Raw genomic sequence first — 24,027 nt, 5'->3', positions numbered from 1 at the left:
GAAAGTGCAACTTGTAATTTCATCAATAAAAGTAATTAAATTCTTATTCCGAATATAAAAAACGAAGAAAACAAGGAAATGAGGGATTGAGAGAGTGACGCATGTCCACCCGAAAATGCTCATTTAATCTATTTTTGTAGATGCCCTCGCGATACTTTTTGTGACAGTGGTAAAACGTCGTGTATTATTTTAGTAAATGATACCCATTTTGAATCTCATCAAGCTTCCAAAATAACAGTGAATTTCACATGTTTTCAACATAATGAGCTCATTTTGGATGCCTGCCCTTACCTCTAATTCTTACATAATTTGTATTTACAGATTGGTAAAACCGTCAGACCTTCCGAAATTACTTGGGAGAGCTCGATAGGAGAATCTTCATTAATGAATGGACTTACCCTATTCTTTATTAATCGGGCATTAAAGCTATAGCTTCATATGAAGTTGTTGTTTAGTAAGGAGAGTAGTCCAAGCTACGCGTTTCCAAACTTCGGATATTGACGACTTTGAGTCCACGAAGCAAACCCGAAAAGAGATAATACCCTTTTTGAGCTGCCAGTTTTCAAGTTCACTACTCATCTGTTGTCAACCCACATAATCTTGCGGTTGTTCGGCTTCGAGCTCTTTCGAGCCTGGACTTGTGTGCTACAATTTTTCTGTTCAGGCGAGACGTAAGGGAATGAGGTGAGGGCAAAAATCCCGGGACAAAGTCAAATTTTCTTTGTATTTTTCTGATTAATATATAGTGCTTGCCCTGAAAAAAAGAAGAAGAAGAAGAAGAAATGCTTGCACAGGTGGGTCTCCCTTTTGTTTCACGAAGCTAACGTGAATGGAGCACCAAAAAAAGAAAAGGAAAATGACCCAGATACGAAAGCGACACCAAAAGACAAACGAAGTTGTTGAATAAACATCCATTTTCCTTGCCTTTTTCTTTTCTCTTCTGGCCGATTTCTTTATCCTTAGGGTTTGGTTGCAGGTGAGGAGCGAGAACTTGAAGAATGGACAGGTAGAGGACGAAGCGTGTGAAACAGAACTCACTAAGCTGTTCGATGAAGAACACGAGGTGCACCAATAAGACCAACAAATCAATTGCTGCACAAAACACACACACACACACATTCACTTTGAATTTCTATTATATTTATAACATTGACTGAGTATCTTTAGGTGAGAGTGTTCTTTGAGGCACTGGACGAAGAGCTTAACAAGGTGAACCAGTTTTACGAGAGCAGGGAGAGAGAGTTTCTGGACAGAGGAGAGGAGCTCGAAAAACAGCTGCAGATCTTGCAAGACCTCAAGAGAATATTGAGCGAGAGGCGACGCAGGAGTTCATCGTCGCTAAAGGCAAATGGCAACAACGAGGGAAGCCTCTCGCGGTCTTCTTCTGGCCGTGACTCTGATTTCTCATCAGGTGAGATCCAAACTTTTCTATTTTCTTGGAAATATATAGCGATTTTCCTGCTAATTACACGCGATTTATGTTGTTTTCCTGTAATCTGAGAGAAATGTGTGTACCATGTTGGAACAAATCTATCTAATAGTTTTCGTGACCTCGTAAACAAGTTAACAATTTTACCGAGCCTAGTACATTTGTCTCGGACGTTAAAAGTGGGACTCATTCGACAGGATAACATTTTCGAAAACCCGCTTTTTTAATTAGGCATAAAATTGTAATAAGGTAGTTCTGCCTAGGAAAATATGGATGGCCTCATGTCGTGCCACGTGGAGCTGAGAGAGAGAAAGCTGCATGGGTCCGTCGCAAAGTGGGTGGACCTCAATCTGTGAACATTCATGGATTGATGTGTTACAAGTACAACTACAAAGACAAGTGTTGACGAACTGAGTCATCACATAACACGCGCGCACACAACTTCTAGACAGGGAAAGATCATAGAGTTGAGTCATCTTATTGCAACCTACGGTGCCAGGAAACATAAATTTGTCGAGAAAAATAACTAATGGCTAGAGAAAGATATTATTCGACAGAACTATGAATTTTTTATTATTAAAATATAAAAATCATATGAACAGCAATCGTTGAGTATAATTAATAGTATGCATTTTCTAATCAAACGGGATAGGCAGCTATATAATACTATCAACGGTTGAAATTAACGGACGGGCCAAAACCTATTTAGGGTGCGTTTAGGAGAGCTTTTGGGAAATGCCTTAGCATAAATATAAAAAAACTTCAGGCTAAAGAGTGTTTATAAAATGCAAATAATGTTTGGGTAAACACTATTGCACCCAATCTAAGTAATTATTAAAATATACATTAGAAGAAAGAGAACCCTAACTCAGGCACTGGCTGTTGGAGGTCGTGCGACCCTGAGTGACCCTCCCCTGAGGTCGTCGACCTCAGGCCAGGCTTATCGGCGATCGGACCTGGGCTTGCTAGCGACGTTGTGTGATGCGTGCATAGTAAAAGCCGGTGAGGGCAAAACTCAAATTTCAATAGTTTAGCTGGAGCAAAGTTGGAAGGAAAAATGATTTAGTATTCTAGAAATACGTGAAGCCAAATTTGGGTGGGACTTATATTGAGCTAAGGGCCTTTAGAAATGTTAATTTTGGTTCAAAGACCTTTGAGATTTTCTTGCCGCATACCTTAATTTTGGCATAAACGCCTCCAATGCCCATTTCCAAAACTGCCCCAAACGCGGCGTTAAAGTGCCATGACCGAGCTATTAGCATGTCTTTATTGAGTTCTTAGCTAGGTTTTCCCCAACTTTATTTGTGTTCAAACTTAATTTTACAAAATTCAACATCAGCTACATTATCCTGACGATATTATCGAATTTGAGAGAGCACTTGGCACGCAATTTATCCCATTATTCTTGGACGATGGATTCATGATATATGAACTTATTAATTGCATTCCACAGAGAGCTCTGGCGACCTCCTCAATGAGAACTCCATGGAAGCCTTAGAGGAGCAAGGTCAAGAGGTTGCCATCCTAGAGAACAATGGAGCGAGTTATATGAACTCAGTGACGAGGTCATCGTCAAGGCCAAAGCAGACAGGCAAGCCCAAGATGGGCATGATGAAGAGGATCCCAAGCACAACAGCAGCAGGCGCAATCACGGCTCTCACAATAATGCTGTGGGATGACCTTGTTAACAACAAGAACAGGAAAAAGGATGGCACAAAAGATTACAGCATGAGTAAGAAGAAGATTCAGTGTGCTGAGAAGATGATTAGAGGCGCTTTCGTGGAGCTCTACAGAGGGCTTTTTCTGCTGAAAAACTACAGGTTATTCAATCATTCACTCTTTTATTTATTGCTGATACTTAGCACATATTTTCCTTCAGTAAAAAAGCTGGGAAAATATAGCTAATGGATATTAATTATTTCGGTATCTTTGGCAGCTCATTAAACTTGATGGCTTTTACGAAGATTTTAAAGAAATTCCACAAGGTAAGCATGTAATTTTCAACTTATCATCGGAGTATTATCGGAGTTCGTTTACCTTAACCTCAATTGGACGTGACCCTTTAAATTAGGAAAATATTAGGAGTAGGAGAAAATCAAAAGAGAGAATTTCCAATCACATATTTTACTTTGTGTGTTTGTCTGCACATGTGTTCATGGGTTATCAAAAGCAACTTACTACATTACAACCTCAAACATCTCTGTTATAGTATTATTACCATTACAATATTTTCTTGTGATTACATTACATATATGTTATGATAGCTGTAATATATTATAATAGCTGTAACATGATCGACTGTATTATAGATTATTTAAAATAGCTAGTACAACCAAAACTGTAATAGCTATTTCCAAAGTACTCCTCTTATTGTTAAATATATCTTGGAATTACCAATAATCAACATAATTATAATATATTACCAAATTATTATTATTTTATACAAATATTGGTAGTAACAATATTATGATACTTATTCCATTAATATAATTAGATATCGTATGTCAAGCCCCGTACCCTACGAAGCGCTAACATCCCTACCTTGGTCGATTATGGTGCAACGTCCCAGGAAGCGTCGCCGACCCAACACCCAACAGAGAACAAGCACAAGCGAAAGCAATTAAATAAACAATCCTGACAATAGATATAAGAGACAACGGATAGCACTGCAACATAAAACACAGTTGAAAAGATGTACATATTATATTAATATAGAAAACCTTTTTTTTTTACATATCTAGTTGTACAACAAAAACAAACAGCACAACCAGTTAACAGCCACTAGGTCAAAAAGGGTAAGTGGCCAGGGTGAGTCTGACTAAACCTATAAGGAGAACTACAGTAAAAAAGGGACAGTCCTCCCTACCAACTCTGGCCTGCTTTAGGGCTTCCAATCAGGGTCTGAGGACTCCGAAGAATCACCCGACGACTCCCTTGAAGAACTATCAGGGGGCTCAGACTCCTCGGACTCCATCTCCTGCGCTGCAGCCCACTCATCCTCTGAGTCTATCTCAAGCTCCGGGTCCAAATACAGATCTAACTCCTCCTCGGACACTACCTCCTCATCAGATCCTAGCTCAGCAACCTCTCCGTCCTCATCCGGGTCTTGATCCATGGGCTCCGGCTCCTGTTCAACCTCCTCGGCCATTGGCTCGGGATCCTCGTACCATACCCCTGGCTCCTGGTCCATGGCCACAGGTTCGTCTGCAGGTGGGGGATCCACAACCTCGCCATCAGCCATCTGGGGTATCATCACCCCGCCTATGTCTACCGGGACGTCAAAGGTTCTGAGCGGTCGTCCGATGTTTCCGTCAGCGTCTTTCAGGCACCAGGCCACATACTCTTGCGCTTGGTAAAAGTAGTCACCCACATTCACATATACTACGGAATGATATCTTACATACGATTCCCCATTCCTAGCTGGGTATACTCTCGTAGTCGAATGGATCTGAGTGGGGATCCCAAAAAGAGGTGGCAGCTTCGGCATGCTCAGGGCTAGGGGTCTAAAAAGTTTGGTTATTACAACCGTGAGACGAATCTCAGCGAGTATATCCCCTAAACCTAGGCTAGGCTAACATGCATTCTCCTGACCAGCAAAACAATGCAGTATACAAACAATGACCTAGGCCCTCGAGCCCAGATCGATCATACAATTGACCCTGCAGGTTAGGCATTTCATTATAATACTCACGGCACGTACGCGGCATACCAATCACACGTACGCCATACGCAATGATCATGCTTATTAATGTTAGATTCGCATGCCAATCATCGAGTCTCGCACACTTGCGCATTAGCCCATGCAGTCTTATGCATGTAAATGTCATTATCATGCCATGTTCATATTGACTCACACTGCACACTGGCATATAGCTCATTTTAATTAGAAATCGGCCCAAAGGTCACGGCCCGAAGGCTCACAACACTCCGCGGCCAGCGTAAAAACGCCCCAGGCCCAGTGTCTCTAGCCTGCTACAAAGTGCATGAGGCGCAACACCGATCTCCTTACGAACCAAAGCCTGCTACAAAGTGCATGAGGATGGTCGTCTTCCGGACATACCGAGCATCGTCCTGCTACAAAGTGCATGAGGACGGCACGACCCGAAAACCACGCGTAAAAACGCATCAGGGTATAATTAGGTGATCACATGCTCATGACAGGCACACATTCTCGCACAATTTCCTCACATGTCTCATTCTCGGCATACACAATGCGTGGTCATGAAATGCAGCACAATGCACCATGAGCATCAAACATACTGTAGACAACCAGTCAAATTTATGCTACAACAATGTGCTCACTTGGCCAATTAATACCGTGCGGCCCAATGCACAATGTACAGTTCAAAAATTTGATCAAGCCGTCAATTGGCCAGTCACACTCCACATGAGTCAGCCACCCAAGCACACGACATGGTATTATTCAATTTCCCAAAATTGGGCACAATAATCATAATTCAGCCAACCCGGGCATACCCGGCAGTCTAGTCACCTAATCCTCAATCAGTCCCGGCTAGTCGAATAGTCCACTAATTAATCTCACATTAATCCACTGATATTAATCCAGTAATTTTCCTTCACCAATCGATTCACCAATTCCTTTCAGTATACACTAATAATACCCAAACCAGTCCAGAAAACGCACTATCAGTCCTAATCCGGGTTTAGGAGGTACACTAACCTATTTCAACTCTACGACGACGAGGAACGGCGGCCGATCACCGGTGAACGGTGGAACCGGCGGCGGCGTTCCGGCGGCGACGTACGGAAGGCGGCGTACGGACAGTCGTACGGAAGGCGTACGGACGGGGACGTACGACGACGTACGGACAGCTGGAGGGTCACGGCGGCAGCGGCTCGGCCGTTCGAGCTCCGGCGCGGCGGTGGTGAAGCTCCGGCGTTCCTTGGCTGAGAGAGAGAGAGAGAGAGAGAGAGAGAGAGAGAGAGAGAGAGAGAGAGGATGGTCGGCTGAGGGTGATGGTGATGATGTCACGCCCCGTACCCCACGAAGCGCTAACATCCCTACCTTGGTCGATTATGGTGCAACGTTCCCAGGAAGCGTATGCCGACCCAACGCCCAAACATAGAGTAAAGCACAAGCAGAAGAAATAAACAAACCCTGACAATAATAATATGAGACAATGGACAACACGACAACATACAACACGGAAGGACACACATATATTTATATTGCTATAGAAAATCCTTTTTATAATATTTATTTACAACTGGCTCAAAAACCTGTAAACAGCCACACAAGCAAAAAGGACCGGTGGCTAGGGTGAGTCGTCTAATCCTACCAGGGGGACTGCAGTAAAAAAGAAACGATCCTCCCCTAACAAGCTCTGGCCTCTCTCTACGGCTCCCAATCCGGGTCTGAGGACTCGGTGAGATCATCTGACGACTCCTCAAAGGCCTCCTCACTAGACTCTGACTCCTCCCAGTCCATAGCTTCTGCCGCAATCCTCTCATCCTCTGAATCGAGCTCTAACTCCGGATCTAGGTAAAGACCTAACTCGTCATCTTCATCAGTTCCTATCTCCACATCTGACCCTACCTCAGCTACCTCTTCATGGTCTTCATCAGAATCCAGATCCATGTCCTCCAGCTCGTCTTCTTCTTCGGCAACTTGGTCTTGGTCTTCAGCTATCACCTGTGGCTCCTGTGGCTCCCCATCCATAGGCTCATCAACGCCATCTACATCGTAGACATCCTGAGGATTGATCACCTCGCCATCCGCATATATGGGTTCCATCAATCCATTTTGACCGATTGGCGCATCAAAAGTCCTAAGGGGTTGCCCTAGGTTTCCATCGGCATCTCTTAGGCATCAAGCCACATACTCCTGAGTCTGATGAAAATACTCTCCCACGTTTACAAACACCATTGATCGGTATCTTACATACGATTCCCCATTTCCTGCGGGGTAGGTACTTGTATACTGATGTATCTGTACGGGTATTCCAAAAAGCGGTGGATTCAGCATTCTTATGGCTGGGGGTCTGAAAAGGTAGGTTATTACAACTGTGAGACGAATTTCAATGAGTATAACCCCTAAACGTAGGCTAGGCTAACATGCACTCTCCTGATAGGCAAAACAACATAATACACAAACAATACCCTGGGCCCTCGGGCCCAGATAGAACATAGGAATTCCCCTGCAGGTTAGGCAGTTTATTAATTGTCCTCAAGATACGTGCGCGTACACAATGATCACACATACGCCACACACACATGCTCACAGTATTCATCTCGCATGCCGGGTCATGCATTCTATGCATGCAATGTCAAAGTCATGCTATGTTCTCATTTCGATTCACCCAGCACACTGTCTCAATTATTTATTACGACTCGAGTCAATGCCACTTCCGGCCCGGTGCGTCTAGCCTGCTTCAAAGTGCATGAGGCGCAACACCGATCTGGCCCAGTGTCTCTAGCCTGCTTCAAAGTTCATGAGGCGCAACACTGATCTCCTTACAAACCAGAGCCCGCGTAAACGCATTAGGAAGGTCGTCTTCCGGAAGAACCGGGCATCGTCCTGCTTCAAAGTGCATGAAGACGGTATCGACCCGAAGGTCTCAACCCGAAGGTCCTTAGGTGATCACACAACCATTTATTAGCTAAACCCCGCGTAACACGCTTTAGGGTATTCTAGATGATCACATGCTCATGGCAGGCACGCATGCTTGCACAATTTCATCACAAGCCTCATTCTCGGCATTCATAACGCATGCCATGAAATGCAACATGAGCATCCACATAACATAGGCACAGGCACACAGTTCAATCAAAGTCATCCCACAGTGCCTAATTTACAAGCCATGTGCTTACTTGGCCTATTAATACCGTGCGGCCCAAATTCACAATGTGTAACTTCATAACCCACTCAAGTCATCAAATGGCCGATCACACTCCGCACGAGTCGGCTACACGAGCACACGACATGGCATTATTCAATTCCCCAATAAATGGGCACAACAATCAACAAGTCCTCGCACGCATACCCGATCAATCACTTAATCCTCAACTAATCCATGCTCGCCCAATAAATCACCAATATTATCCTAGTAATATACCTCATCAAATGGTACTCTAATTTTTCCCAATATGCACCGACAATACTCAACCCAGTCTAGAAAATACACTATCAGTCCTAATCCGGGTTTAGGAAATACACTCACTTAATTCTAGGCCACGATGACGAGGAACGGCGGCCTATCACTGACGAACAGTGGAACCGGCGGCGGCGTTCCTAGCGACGGCGGTACGGACGGCGGCCGGCGGTGTATGGACACCGTACGGAACCGTACGGACACTGTATGGACAGTGACGTATGGCGACGTACGGACGGGCTGGGGGTCGCGGCGGCAGCAGCTCGGCCGATCGGGCTCCAGTGCGGCGGCGGCGAAGCTCCGGCGGTCCTTTGGCCGGACGGAAAAGAGAGAGAGAAAGAGAGAGAGACGGGGTGAGGGTGGTGATGCTGGTGGGTGATGGTGGTGGTCGGACGAAGCAGCAGCTGCGGTGGCACCGGCGGACGGCGGCCGGCGTGGCTCCGGCGAGCTCCGGCGAGAACGGCCAAGGAAAAGGGAAAACGGAGGAGGAGGAATTCGGGAGAGAGGGAGAGATTTTTGGCCGAATGGGAGCTGGGAGGAGAGAGAGTGAGGGTTCAACCGGTCAAATATGGTGGGCCAAGGGGTTCCAAGTGTCGCCAATCCGCAAAAATGACCAAAACGCCCCTAATCTAACGGCCTTAATTTAACCCTATCTAATAGTTGAGGGCAAAAAGGTAAATGGGGCCAATAATGCAGCTAATAAATACTTAAATTATCCCAAATAATTTCCCAAAAATTCGAACCCGAAAACGGCCCAGGGGCAAAACGGTCATTTTTCCGGTCCCGGGGCGAAATTCCAATTTTTGGCTATATCACTCCCAAATGAGTGTGGCCAACATAATATGGCGTCGGAATCGCGAAAATAGCTTCTTAAGCCCTTGAAAATAGACTGCCAAGTTCTAGGAATAAAATAATATTATTTTTCACTTCCGAGCCAAAATTCCAATTTTTGACCGAAACCACTCTATATGCTTGTGGCCACCTTAAAATGACATCGGCCGCGAAAAATAACCTCAGACAGCCTCAAAATCAACGCTGGGGTCCCGATGGGCAAAATCGTAATTTTTCACCCTCGGGCCGAAATTCTAATTTTCAACCATACTAACTCCAAATATGCGTGGCCAGCATAATATGACGTCAGATTCCCAAAAATAGTCTCTTAAGCCATCGAAAATCGACATCGAAATCCGGGCCCAATTTCGTGATCGAAACTCGCTCAATTTCCAATTTCAGGATCTCTCACTAACGGGCGGCTGTTTAGAGGTTACGCGTATCGACCTAGGGTTATCCGAGTCATAACGGTCCGATCATTGAGAGAATGAGAAATTATCACTAGTCCCAGAAGCCACGATCGTCCGGTTTAAGTTCAGGACTGGTTGGCCACATGCACTCTCGGTCATGCAGAATCACCTGCGATCCGATTGTACATCGTTGGCCTTGGCCAAACCAAATCCGTCACCTTTCCTAAGATCGATCCACATTGGTTCATAATATTCTCTCATCATTTCTCGTGATCGGTGTCCGCTTCGCGATCGGGTCCTTGGTCCACGTACCGCTTCCTAATTAGCCATACCCTATTGGTTAGTATCCCGAGAGTGATCAGCTTTGGGCGAGACTTACTAAAATGAAATGCGAAATAATGTCAATTTTATTGATCCCGGAATTACATCGAAATTCGGACTGTTACAACTCTTCCCCCCTTACAAAAATTTCATCCTCGAAATTTGCAATCTACCCTTATCTACTCAAACAACTGGGGGTGCTGACGTCTCATAATTTCTTCGCTTTCCCAAGTGGCACCTTCAGTCCCGTGGTGTTCCTAGACAACTTTGACCATTGGAATCGTCGTATTTCTTAACACACGGTCCTTCCGATCTTCGATCCTAACTGGTCTTTCCACATACGACACCTTATCGTCCACGTCTATCTTCTCATACCTTAGGACGTGAATAGGGTCTGGTTCGTACTTTCTTAACATTGACACGTGGAAAACATTATGCACTTGGGATAGGTTAGGCGGCAATGCCAATCGATAAGCCATATCGCCAATCTTTTCCAATATTTCAAATGGCCCGACATACTTTGGACTGAGTTTTCCTTTCTTGCCGAATCGGGATAATCCTTTCATTAGTGACACCTTGAGAAATACATGATCTCCCACTGGAAATTCCAAGGGTCGTCGTCTTCTATCGGCATAACTCTTTTGGCGACTCTGTGCCGTTCTCAGTCTGTCCCGAATAATTTCTACAGCTTCCACTGACTGCTGCACTAACTCTGGGCCCTTGATACTCCGCTCACCTACTTCATCCCAGCACAGAGGTGTCCTACACGCCCTACCATATAAGGCTTCGAACGGTGGCATCTGGATACTCTGCTGATAGCTGTTGTTATAGGCAAATTCCACTAAATGCAACTGTTCTTCCCATTTGCCTTGAAAATCCAACACACAAGCTCTCAGCATGTCCTCAAGAGTCTGAATCGTTCTTTCCGATTGGCCATCTGTCTGCGGATGGTAGGCTGTATTGAATTGCAACTTTGTTCCCATAGCCACTTGCAGAATTCTCCAAAAATTTGCAGTAAACCTCGGGTCACGATCCAATGTGATTGTTACTGATACTCCATGCAGACGTACTATTTGCCTCACATACAATTCTGCGTATCTTTCCAGCTCAAAATCCTTTCGCACTGCCAGAAAGTGCGCTAACTTAGTCAAACGATCCACTATGACCCATATAGAATCATGTCCTCTCTGGCTGCGCGGTAATCCCGATACAAAATCCATCGTGATATGCTCCCATTTTCACTCGGGAATCTCTAACGGTCTCAGCAGTCCTCCAGGCTTACAGTGCTGTGCCTTCACTTGTTGGCACATCAAACACTTAGCCACATACTTAGCCACATCAGCCTTCATTCCATTCCACCAATAATGTTGCCGCAAATTCTGATACATTTTCGTGCTGCCTGGATGGATACTATACTTGCTCCTGTGAGCTTCCGATAAGATTTCTTCCTTGAGCTCTGCGTCATCAGGCACACACATTCGTCCTCGGAACTTTAAAATTCCATTCTCACTCACTTGACAATCTGATTTTCTTTTAGCAGCATCCAACCCAACGATCTTTTGGATTTCCTGGTCGATAGACTGAAGTTCCTTGATTTTTGTCTGAATTTCCGGTTCGATCCTCAACGCAGCTAACAGACTGGACATCTGGCTCACTTCGAACTTGAACTCTGTATCTCTGAGCCTTTCCAATAATGTCCACTCCTTGACCATTAGGTGCGCTATACTAGACTTGCGACTTAAGGCATCAGCGACTCGATTCGCCTTCCCAGGATGATACAAAATGTCGCAATCATAGTCCTTTAAAAGCTCCATCCATCGGCGCTGCCTCATATTCAACTCTTTCTGCGAAATAGGTACTTGAAGCTCGGATGGTCGGTATAAATCTGGAATTTCTCTCCACACAAATAATGCCTCCAGATTTTGAGAGCGAATACGATCGCCGCTAATTCCAAATCATACGTCGGGTAATTCATCTCATGGGGCCTCAACTGATGCGACGCATACGCTACCACTTTTCCATGCTGTATCAGGACACAGCCAAGTCCTCTTAGTGATGCATCACTATAGACTTCAAATCCTTCTGGTCCAGACAGAATGATCAACACGGGAGTTGTTGTTAATCTGTGCTTTAGCTCTTGGAAACTTCTCTCACATTTGTCATCCCATACGAACTTAGATTCCTTTTTCAACAATCGCGTCAATGGCATGGCTATCGACGAGAATCCTTCTACAAAACGTCGATAATAACCAGCCAATCCCAAGAAACTTCGAATTTCTGTTACTGAGGTCAGCCTAGGCCACTTCATTACTGCTTCAATCTTAGCTGGGTCAACAGAGATCCCATCTCCGGAAACTATATGTCCAAGAAACGCCACTCTGTTTAACCAAAACTCGCATTTGCTGAACTTGGCGAACAGCTTGTGTTCTCTTAAAGTCCATAACACTTCTGCCAAGTGTACTTCATGCTCTTCAGGGCTCTTAGAGTACACTAGAATATCATCAATGAAGACTATCACAAACTGGTCGAGGAATTCTTTGAACACCCGATTCATTAAATCTATGAAAGCAGCTGGGGCGTTCGTTAGTCCAAAGGGCATAACTAAAAACTCATAATGCCCGTATCTGGTCCTAAAAGCAATCTTAGGAATATCCTCGTTCCTGATCCTCAGCTAATGATACCCGGTCCTCAAATCTATCTTGGAAAATACTGAGGCTCCTTGTAGTTGATCGAACAAATCATCAATCCTCGGCAGTGGATACTTGTTCTTCACTGTCACTTGATTCAACTGCCGGTAATCTATGCACAGCCTCAGAGTTCCATCTTTCTTTCTAACAAACAGGACTGGCGCTCCCCATGGTGACGCACTAAGGTGAATGAAACCCTTGTCCAACAATTCCTATATTTGCACTTTCAGCTCCTTCAATTCTGATAAGGACATCCAATATGGAGCTTTCGAAATCGGCTCCGTCCCAGGGGCCAATTCAATCACAAACTCCACCTCTCGCTCAGGCGGTAAACCCGGCAATTCCTGAGGAAACACCTCGGGGAAATTGCATACTACGGGTATATCCTCCAACTTAGGTTCCGCCTTTGTCGGATCCACAACATTTACCAGATATCCTTCACACCCATCATCCAACAACTTGCTCACCTCAAGCGAGGAAATCCAAGGGGTCGAGATTCCTCCTCGATTTCCCTGAAATACAAAACTAGGACATCCATCCGGATTAAATTGGATCGTCCTATCGCTGCAATCCAATACAGCTTTCTGTCGGACTAACCAGTCCATACCAATGATCACATCAAAATCGAACATGGCTAATACTGCCAAGTCGATACTTGCTTCTCTATCCCCGATCACAATCTTACAGTTAGGGCATCCAAAAGAAACTAGCACCCTATCATTCATGGGTGTCGACACACAAAGCATACTTTCAAGCAACATTGGTTTCAGACCAACCAACTTAATAAACTGCTCTGAAATAAAAGAATGGGTCGCCCCCGGATCAAACAATGCATAAGCGGCATGATTACATAAGGAAATCGTACCTGTGACCACGCCCGGCGCATTCTCAGCTTCTCTGCGCGCCATGGCAGAGACCCTTCCCTGAGCTGGTGGTCGCCCTTGATTAGCCGGTGGGGGAGGTCCGACTTGATTTCCAATGCGCGATGGCGGTAATCTGGGTGGTCCTGAGGGCTGCATCTGCGGGCAACTACGAATTTGATGCTCCATACTCCCGCACTTAAAACATGCCCCATATCTACTCTGCCGAGGGACCTGCTTCCCTATATTTCGCCTGGCCGGTGGAACAAATCTTCTATTCCCAGTTACAAGTCTTTTCCCCAAACGGCGATTATCTCTGTTTTGGGCAAACCGCGATCCCGAAGCGGCTGCCCTTTCTTGCTGGTCCCGCTCCATAATCTGAGCCCGCCAATGCATTTCCCCATAATCCTTGATATCGTGAGATAAAATCAAGCTCCGAAGATCCGGCTTCAGTCCATCCCGGAATCTCCGAGCTCTATCCCGCGGATTTTCTACCATGGTCGGTGCAAACTTTGCCAGTCTTGCAAATTCGGCTTCATATTGGTCGACAGTCATCTAGCCCTGACGCAATCGCATAAACTCCATCAATTTCTTTTTCCTGGGCATTTTCTGAAAAATACTTCTCATAAAAATTCTCCACAAATACTGCCCAGGTCGGGGCCGTTCCTTCAGGAAATACTCTGCCCTCCGTGGCATTCCACCAATCGTTTGCACCGTCCTGCAGCTGATAAACCGCCAATGTTACCTTCTCCTCATCGGTGCACCCCAAAACCCTAAAGGTTTTCTCCAATTCTTCCACCCATCTTGGCGCAGTCTCGGGGTCACCGCGGCCATGAAATTTAGGCGGCTTCAACTTTATAAATTGCTCCACTAAATGGGGCATCTGCCTAACTCATGCTGGTTGAGCCTGCCCTGGATTGGCCTGATTTCCTCCATTACCAGCATTCAGGGCGGCCTCAGCTGCCTGAGCATAAGTTGTGGCCCTTTTTTGAGCCTGCAATCCCATAATATGCCCAATTTCCCGCAAAGTGTTCATCACTTCATCAAATCTTGGGTCTCTAGCCTCACGGGCTCCCTCGCTAGCCTTGGCTTGGGGCTCCTTTCCCCTTCTCCTGCCTGGAGTTTGAATAATGTCCTCTAGTCGGCGGTCTCGGGTCTCTTGGCCTTCTGAACTAGGCTGACCCTGGGGTTCCTTACTCTTTCTTCTACTCATCCTCACAACTCAGCTATTCCACTACCTGCTATAATTCCATTAAGGAATTAAAGACTTAAACCAATCTATCTCAGTCTAAGTCCTAGGCAGGTATCTAAACAACAATCAGACAATCAGCATGCGGCCTAATAAGAGCCAATCAACACATCACCCAAGGAATTCGCGTACTCACCTCAGGTCCTGCCGCACCTGCACTTTACGGGTCATACCAGTAAGCGCTCAATCAAACACAACTATCAGGAGATGCACGTAGCACACAAGGTCACTCTACTGTCTACCCATGGTCTCAACGCTCCTTATCACTCCAAACTTCGACCAAATTGGACCGAGCTAACCTTGCTCAGATACCAATTCACACGGGGATGTCACGCCCCGTACCCCACGAAGCGCTAACATCCCTACCTTGGTCGATTATGGTGCAACGCTCCCAGGAAGCGTATGCCGACCCAACGCCCAAACATAGAGTAAAGCACAAGCAGAAGAAATAAACAAACCTTGACAATAATAATATGAGACAATGGACAGCACGACAACATACAACACGGAAGGACACACATATATTTATATTGCTATAGAAAATCCTTTTTATAATATTTATTTACAACTGGCTCAAAAACCTGTAAACAGCCACACAAGCAAAAAGGACCGGTGGCTAGGGTGAGTCGTCTAATCCTACCAGGGGGACTGCAGTAAAAAAGAAACGATCCTCCCCTAACAAGCTCTGGCCTCTCTCTACGGCTCCCAATCCGGGTCTGAGGACTCGGTGAGATCATCTGACGACTCCTCAAAGGCCTCCTCACTAGACTCTGACTCCTCCCAGTCCATAGCTTCTGCCGCAATCCTCTCATCCTCTGAATCGAGCTCTAACTCCAGACCTAGGTAAAGACCTAACTCGTCATCTTCATCAGTTCCTATCTCCACATCTGACCCTACCTCAGCTACCTCTTCATGGTCTTCATCAGAATCCAGATCCATGTCCTCCAGCTCGTCTTCTTCTTCGGCAACTTGGTCTTGGTCTTCAGCTATCACCTGTGGCTCCTGTGGCTCCCCATCCATAGGCTCATCAACGCCATCTACATCGTAGACATCCTGAGGATTGATCACCTCGCCATCCGCATATATGGGTTCCATCAATCCATTTTGACCGATTGGCGCATCAAAAGTCCTAAGGGGTTGCCCTAGGTTTCCATCGGCATCTCTTAGGCATCAAGTCACATACTCCTGAGTCTGATGAAAATACTCTCCCACGTTTACAAACACCATGGATCGGTATCTTACATACGATTCCCCATTTCCTGCGGGGTAGGTACTTGTATACTGATGTATCTGTACGGGTATTCCAAAAAGCGGTGGATTCAGCATTCTTATGGCTGGGGGTCTGAAAAGGTAGGTTATTACAACTGTGAGACGAATCTCAATGAGTATAACCCCTAAACGTAGGCTAGGCTAACATGCACTCTCCTGATAGGCAAAACAACATAATACACAAACAATACCCTGGGCCCTCGGGCCCAGATAGAACATAGGAATTCCCCTGCAGGTTAGGCAGTTTATTAATTGTCCTCAAGATACATGCGCGTACACAATGATTACACATACACCACACACACATGCTCACAGTATTCATCTCGCATGCCGGGTCATGCATTCTATGCATGCAATGTCAATATCATGCTATGTTCTCATTTCGATTCACCCAGCACACTGTCTCAATTATTTATTACGACTCGAGTCAATGCCACTTCCGGCCCGGTGCGTCTAGCCTGCTTCAAAGTGCATGAGGCGCAACACCGATTTGGCCCAGTGTCTCTAGCCTGCTTCAAAGTGCATGAGGCGCAACACTGATCTCTTTACAAACCAGAGCCCGCGTAAACGCATCAGGATGGTCGTCTTCCGGATGAACCGGGCATCATCCTGCTTCAAAGTGCATGAGGACGGTATCGACCCGAAGGTCACAACCCGAAGGTCCTTAGGTGATCACACAACCATTTATTAGCTAAACCCGGCGTAACACGCTTCAGGGTATTCTAGATGATCACATGCTCATGGCATGCGCGCATGCTTGCACAATTTCATCACAAGCCTCATTCTCGGCATTCATAACGCATGCCATGAAATGCAACATGAGCATTCACATAACATAGGCACAGGCACACAGTTCAATCAAAGTCAACCCACAGTGCCTAATTTACAAGCCATGTGCTTACTTGGCCTATTAATACCGTGCGGCCCAAATTCACAATGTGTAATTCCATAACCCACTCAAGCCATCAAATGGCCGATCACACTCCGCACGAGTCGGCTACACGAGCACACGACATGGCATTATTCAATTCCCCAATAAATGGGCACAACAATCAACAAGTCTGTCAGCCCGGGCATACCCGGCAGTCCAATCACTTAATCCTCAACTAATCCATGCTCGCCCAATAAATCACCAATATTATCCTAGTAATATACCTCATCAAATGGTACTCTAATTTTTCCCAATATGCACCGACAATACTCAACCCAGTCTAGAAAATACACTATCAGTCCTAATCCGGGTTTAGGAAATACACTCACTTAATTCTAGGCCACGATGACGAGGAACGGCGGCCGATCACCGATGAACAGTGGAACCGGCGGCGGCGTTCCCGGCGACGGCGGTACGGACGGCGGCCGGCGGACGGCGTACGGACACTGTATGGAACCGTACGGACACTGTACAGACAGTGACGTACGGCGACGTACGGACGGGCTGGGGGTCGCGGCGGCAGCAGCTCAGCCGATCGGGCTCCGGTGCGGCGGCGGCGAAGCTCTGGCGGTCCTTTGGCCGGACGGAAAAGAGAGAGAGAGAGAGAGAGAGAGAGAGAGAGAGAGAGAGAGAGAGAGAGAGAGAGAGACGGGGTGAGGGTGGTGATGTTGGTGGGTGATGGTGGTGGTCGGACGAAGCAGCAGCTGCGGTGGTACCGGCGGACGGCGGCCAGCGTGGCTCCGGCAAGCTCCGGCGAGAACGGCCAAGGAAAAGGGAAAACGGAGGAGGAGGAATGCGGGAGAGAGGGAGAGAGTTCTGACCGAATGGGAGCTGGGAGGAGAGAGAGTGAGGGTTCAACCGGTCAAATATGGTGGGCCAAGGGGTGCCAAGTGTCGCCAATCCGCAAAAATGACCAAAACGCCCCTAATCTAACGGCCTTAATTTAACCCTATCTAACAATTGAGGGCAAAAAAGGTAAATGGGGCCAATAATGCAGCTGATAAATAACTTTAATTATCCCAAATAATTTCCCAAAAATTCGAACCCGAAAACGGCCCAGGGGCAAAACGGTCATTTTTCCGGTCCCGGGACGAAATTCCAATTTTTGGCTATATCACTCCCAAATGAGTGTGGCCAACATGATATGGCGTCGGAATCGCGAAAATAGCTTCTTAAGCCCTTGAAAATCGACTGCCAAGTTCTGGGAATAAAATAATATTATTTTTCACTTCCGAGCCAAAATTCCAATTTTTGACCGAAACCACTCTATATGCACGTGGCCACCCTAAAATGACATCGGCCGCGAAAAATAACCTCAGACGGCCTCAGAATCAACTCCAGGATCCCGAGGGGCAAAATCGTAATTTTTCACCCCCGGACCGAAATTCTAATTTTCAACCATACTAACTCAAAATATGCGTGGCCAGCATAATATGACATCAGATTCCCAAAAATAGTCTCTTAAGCCATCGAAAATCGACATCAAAATCCGGGCCTAATTTCGTGATCAAAACTCGCTCAATTTCCAATTTCAGGATCTCTCACTAACGGGCGGCTGTTTAGAGGTTACGCGTATCGACCTAGAGTTATCCGAGTCATAACGGTCCGATCATTGAGAGAATAAGAAATTATCACTAGTCCCAGAAGCCACAATCGTCCGGTTTAAGTTCAGGACTAGTTGGCCACGTGCACTCTCGGTCATGCAGAATCACCTGCGATCCGATTGTACATCGTTGGCCTTGGCCAAACCAAATCCGTCACCTTTCCTAAAATCGATCCACATTGGTTCATAATATTCTCTCATCATTTCTCGTGATCGGTGTCCGCTTCGCGATCGGGTCCTTGGTCCACGTACCGCTTCCTAATTAGCCATACCCTATTGGTTAGTATCCCGAGAGTGATCAGCTCTGGGCGAGACTTACTAAAATGAAATGCGAAATAATGTCAATTTTATTGATCCCGAAATTACATCGAAATTCGGGCTGTTACAGATGAGGTGAGGCGGAAACTGTGGCACGGCTGAACGGTGACGGCGGAGCTCCGGCGATCCTTGGCCGGGAAAGGGAGAAATCGGTGGGAGGAGGAGGCTGGTCGGGGGAGATGGCCGAATGAGGGAGGAGGAAAGAGAATCTGGTCCAAGCTGGTCAAATATGGTGGGCCAAAGGCGCCACGTGTCGCCGATCCGAGAGATTTGACTAAAATGCCCCTAATCCGACGGTCCTCGATCATCTTTATCCAATAATGCAAGGGCAAAAAGGTCTTTGAGTCCAATAATTGAGCTGATAATTAATTTTAATTATCCCAAATATTTTCCCAGAAGTTCGGACCAAAAATAGGCCAGGGGCAAAATGGTCATTTTTCAGGTCCCGGGGCGAAATTTCAATTTTTGGCTACCCCAACCCCAAATAGGTGTGGGCAACATAATATGGCGTCGAAATCGCGAAAATAGCCTCTTAAGCCTTCGAAAATCGACTACAAAGTCCTGGGGAATAAAATAATATTATTTTTCACTTCCGAGCAAAAATTCCAATTTTTGACCGAAACAACTCTAAATGTGCGTGGCCACCCCAAAATGATGTCGGCCTCGAAAAATAATCCTATACGGCCTCAAAATCGATGTCGGTATCCCGAGGGGCAAAATCGTAATTTTTGACTTCCGGGTCGAAATTCCATTTTTCGGCCGTACTATCCATAAACGTGTGTGGCCAGCGTAAGATGACGTCAGAATCGTGAAAATAGCTATACAAGCCCTCGAAAATCGACACCGAAGTCCGGGTCCAATTACGTCACCAAAATTCGCTAAATTTCCAATTTTAGAGTCTCTCACTAACGGACGGCTGTTTAGGGGTTACGCGTATCGACCTAGGGTTGTCCGAGTCATGACGGTCCCAATCATCGTGAGAATGAGAAATTATCACTAGTCCCAGAGGTCGCGATCGTTCGGTTCCAGTTCAGGACTAGTTGGCCACGTGCACTTTCGGTCGTGCAGAATCACCTGTGATCCGATTGTACATCATTGGCCTTGGCCAAACCAAATCCATCACCTTTCCTAAGATCGGCCCACGTTGGTCCAAAATATTCCCTCATCATATCTCGAGATCGATGTCCAGTTCACTGTCGGGTCCCTGGTCCACGTTCCGTTTCCTAGTTAGCCATACCCCACTGGTTAGTATCCCTAGAGTGATCAGCTCTGGGCGAGACTTACTAAAATGAGATGCGAAATAATGTCAATTTTATTGATCCCGGAATTACATCGAAATTCAGGCTGTTACATCGTATGAGCATACTTAATCATAATTGTAATAAATTACTTAATAAGATAGTTATATGAATACAACTATGATATCTTATAGAATGTAATTATTTTTTAATATTATCTAACAACAATTAGCATAATAATTAAATAACTTAGTTGAATATTATAGAATTATTATACTGTTTTTTTCTAATTTCATAAATATGAGTAGAAAATAGAGTTAACACAGTTAAGAATTTAGAGCTTCTTTTGCCATTTATAGCAATTCATGATGCTCAACGTACAGCTGGAGAATTAGACCAAATTGGTGATTTCTACTTACTGAATGAACAGGTTGCAGGTCCACAAGCATCCACAAATTATCTAAAAGAAGTGAAGAAATCCCACTTTGTCAGCTCAGACAAGGTACCTGATGATCTCAGATGTTGCTATTGGTAATTTGTAGCCGATTCAGGACATTTGCAATAAACTGAAGAAATCCCCACTTTCTGTATTTCTCTTTTCTTCCTCAAAATTCTTTTTAAATAATTCTTATGTTTTATTTCATTGTGTGCATGGGAGAGTGGTTCATTTCCAGATTCTAACCTAAATCTGTGAAATGGGTTCCTCTATCTTGGATAGCCTATTGAGAATTTCTGGATTTCCACAGATTGTGTACACGAGGGAAATTTCTAAAGCACTTCATGCTGAAGGTGATTATGGTTATCCTAACAATTACTAATGGAGTTATCATGTGATTCTGCAAGGTTATTAGACTAATGGACGAAGTGGAGTCCATGTTCACCAAGCACTTCACCAACAATGACAGGAAAAAGGCCATGAAGTTCTTAAGACCACACCAGCAAAGAGATTCTCACATGGTTACGTTTTTCGTTGGTAATGATCTCTCCCAAGTTGCGAACTCGCTCTCAAGTTGGACATTTAACTTTACTAAATTAGCATCGAAGTTGATAATGGTCTGAATATTGGTACAATTAGAAGTTTATCTGAGTAATCTTAAATGTCCCGGAAGTTCAATAGGCCGCGAATAAGTCTAACGCCGCTAAAACTGCCAATCCACCCTCTGTCTGCAGGATTACTCACAGGATGTTTCGTCACATTGTTTAGCTTATACGCAATACTAGCGCACCTAATTGGCGTTTTCTCCTCCAAAGCCTATCCTAATTACGTGGACATTGTGTACCCTGTGTTCAGGTACAGAGTTCTATCATTTCGTCGTGTCTTGAGTAAGCATTTCCAATCAACTTGTGTCAAAATTTGATGATTCAGTGCAACAATAGTGTAGCTTCACTTTTACATACTGATGCTATATTTTAATAAGTACACGGCACTGATTTTTCACACAAATATGACTGACAAGCTGTGTATTGTGCAGTGCCTTTGCATTGTTCAGCTTGCACCTGTTAATGTATGGATGCAATCTCTTCGCGTGGAAGCAAACTCGAATCAACTGCAACTTCATATGCGAATTCTCGCCCACCACGGCGCTCAAGTACCGAGACACCGTTCCTCATCTGCACCACCTCCCTGATGACCGTGGTCGGCATGATGGTCGTTCACCTCCTCCTGCGCACCAATGGTTTCTCGTCAATCCGGGCTGACCCCATCCCGGGAGTCCTCCTTCTGGTACAAAAACTTCCCCCAATTTCATTGCAAGGACCAAGTTGTGATTAGACATATTAAAAGAATTTCGTCTCAGTTTTTTCTACTTTCACTTGCAGGTTTATATATTGTTGCTGGTATGTCCGTTCAATGTCTTCTATTGTCCGACTCGGTACTGTTTCATTTGGGTCATACGTAACATTATCTGCTCTCCTTTCTGTAAGGTACATTTTTTGCTCCTTCAAATGCATGGAAGAACTTTGCAATAGACAATTTAATCACACTCTCTGAATTGGTTTGAAGTTGATATAACTGAATGCAGGTTTTGATGGTAGACTTTCTCATGGCTGACCAACTAACCAGTCAGGTACAATAAACGTCATCCTGTGAGTTTCGCCAGTGTCGTTTTTCTGCAATAACACCGTTATATATTCAATTTTGTTTTCTTATGTTCATTGGGAATCTATACACATTTTGTTCGTTTGTCGCTGCAGATCCCATTACTGAGGCACACGGAATCGACAGCCTGCTATTTTCTTGCTGGAAGCTTCAGAACACACCAATATGAGACCTGTAAATCAGGGCAATTTTATAGAGAACTCGCTTATGTGATCTCATTCTTGCCGTACTATTGGCGTGCCATGCAGGTAATCTACATCCATCCACAAATGAAGTCATCAAATGATTATGAGCTAACTTCAATTGTATTAGCTGAGATCTTGGCGTTTCTTGTTGATACTCAGTGTGCGAGAAGATGGTTTGACGAGGGCGATGCAAACCATCTGGCAAACATGGGGAAGTATGTTTCAGCGATGGTGGCAGCTGGAGCAAGGCTCACGTATGCCCGTCAGGAGGGGATGCCATGGCTGATAGTAGTCGTGGTGACCTCGACAGTGGCTATGTTTTATCAGCTCTATTGGGATTTCATCAAAGATTGGGGTGTCCTTAACCGAAGATCCAAGAATTCTTGGCTCAGAGATGATCTAATCCTCAACAACAAAAGCGTTTATGTCATTTCTATCGTAAGTTCCTTATTCCTTCCAATTCCAATCTGTCCCAAGATAAATTAAAACATCATTAATTATTAAGAGGACAATAGATTTTGCTTCGGTTAGCATCTATTACAATGTCACTTTCACTTGGTAAAACATAGATCCATTACTGAAAGAAATACTTAGGGATGACAATTGACGAGTACTCTTTGCTATTGTAGGCTTTGAACACGGTTCTGAGGTTTGCTTGGGTAGAGACGGTTCTGCGATTCCGTGTGGGAGTTGTCGAATCGCATTTGCTAGATTTATTCCTGGCTTCATTGGAAGTGATTCGTCGAGGACACTGGAACTTCTACAGGTACATTCGAGCTACCTTCTCCTCTTGTGCTTCTGTTCAGTTCGTTGTCCTAGGCCCTATGAACCAACTTAGCCAGAAATTTAAATGTCATTTTCTTTAAACATCCACCACTAATTTTCATTGAAAAATGAATATGCAGATTGGAGAATGAACATTTGAACAATGTCGGGAAGTTCTGAGCAGTGAAGATGGTTCCTTTACCATTTAGAGAGATGGACTCGGATGACTAAATTAAGCCACTATACAGAGGCAAAGCTGTCATACTTCACTTACATCTAGAGGCAGACCATGAGAAATTCTGCCGCTGCCCTTAACCATTAAGCGCTAATCAACTTCTGCTTCAATTGTAACTGTATGTACAATTTGGTTTATCAATTTATGTATGTATAGAATGAGATCAGATGCTTTGTCACAAAGGGGTCCCAACTCCACCTGTAAGAGAATGAAGGATGCCAAGCGTGTTCATTCATTGTGTTGCATATTCGAGCATTCTTGTACTTGTTTAGTGCTGGAGGAATGCTAATTGCATCTTGCCCTTTGTTCTGTGATTTGTTCAACTCCTTTTAGGGTAGTGACATCGAGTTCTTGAGATGTTTTCCTGAAGCATAAAGCAGTTCCAAGAAAGAGAGTGAACAACTCCAGTGAGTTGGAGCGAACAGAAAATTTCAGATCGGGTGTGATCTACCTAACAAATTCACATAGAATCTCATAAAGTCGATT

The 24,027-nt window shown here is 45.0% G+C and overlaps 1 pseudogene; it reads left to right on the top strand.

The window, feature by feature from the left end:
* The first annotated feature begins 958 nt into the window (after positions 1 to 958).
* Positions 959 to 23,833, top strand: LOC115683553 (phosphate transporter PHO1-like; annotated as a pseudogene).
* Positions 23,834 to 24,027: the final 194 nt, after the last annotated feature.

Source organism: Syzygium oleosum, unplaced genomic scaffold, assembly GCF_021117445.2.
Source record: "Syzygium oleosum isolate NSW1041296 unplaced genomic scaffold, Sole_v2.1 Sole_v2.01, whole genome shotgun sequence".
NCBI lineage: Eukaryota > Viridiplantae > Streptophyta > Magnoliopsida > Myrtales > Myrtaceae > Syzygium > Syzygium oleosum.
This window is presented reverse-complemented; position numbering and strand designations above follow the sequence as displayed.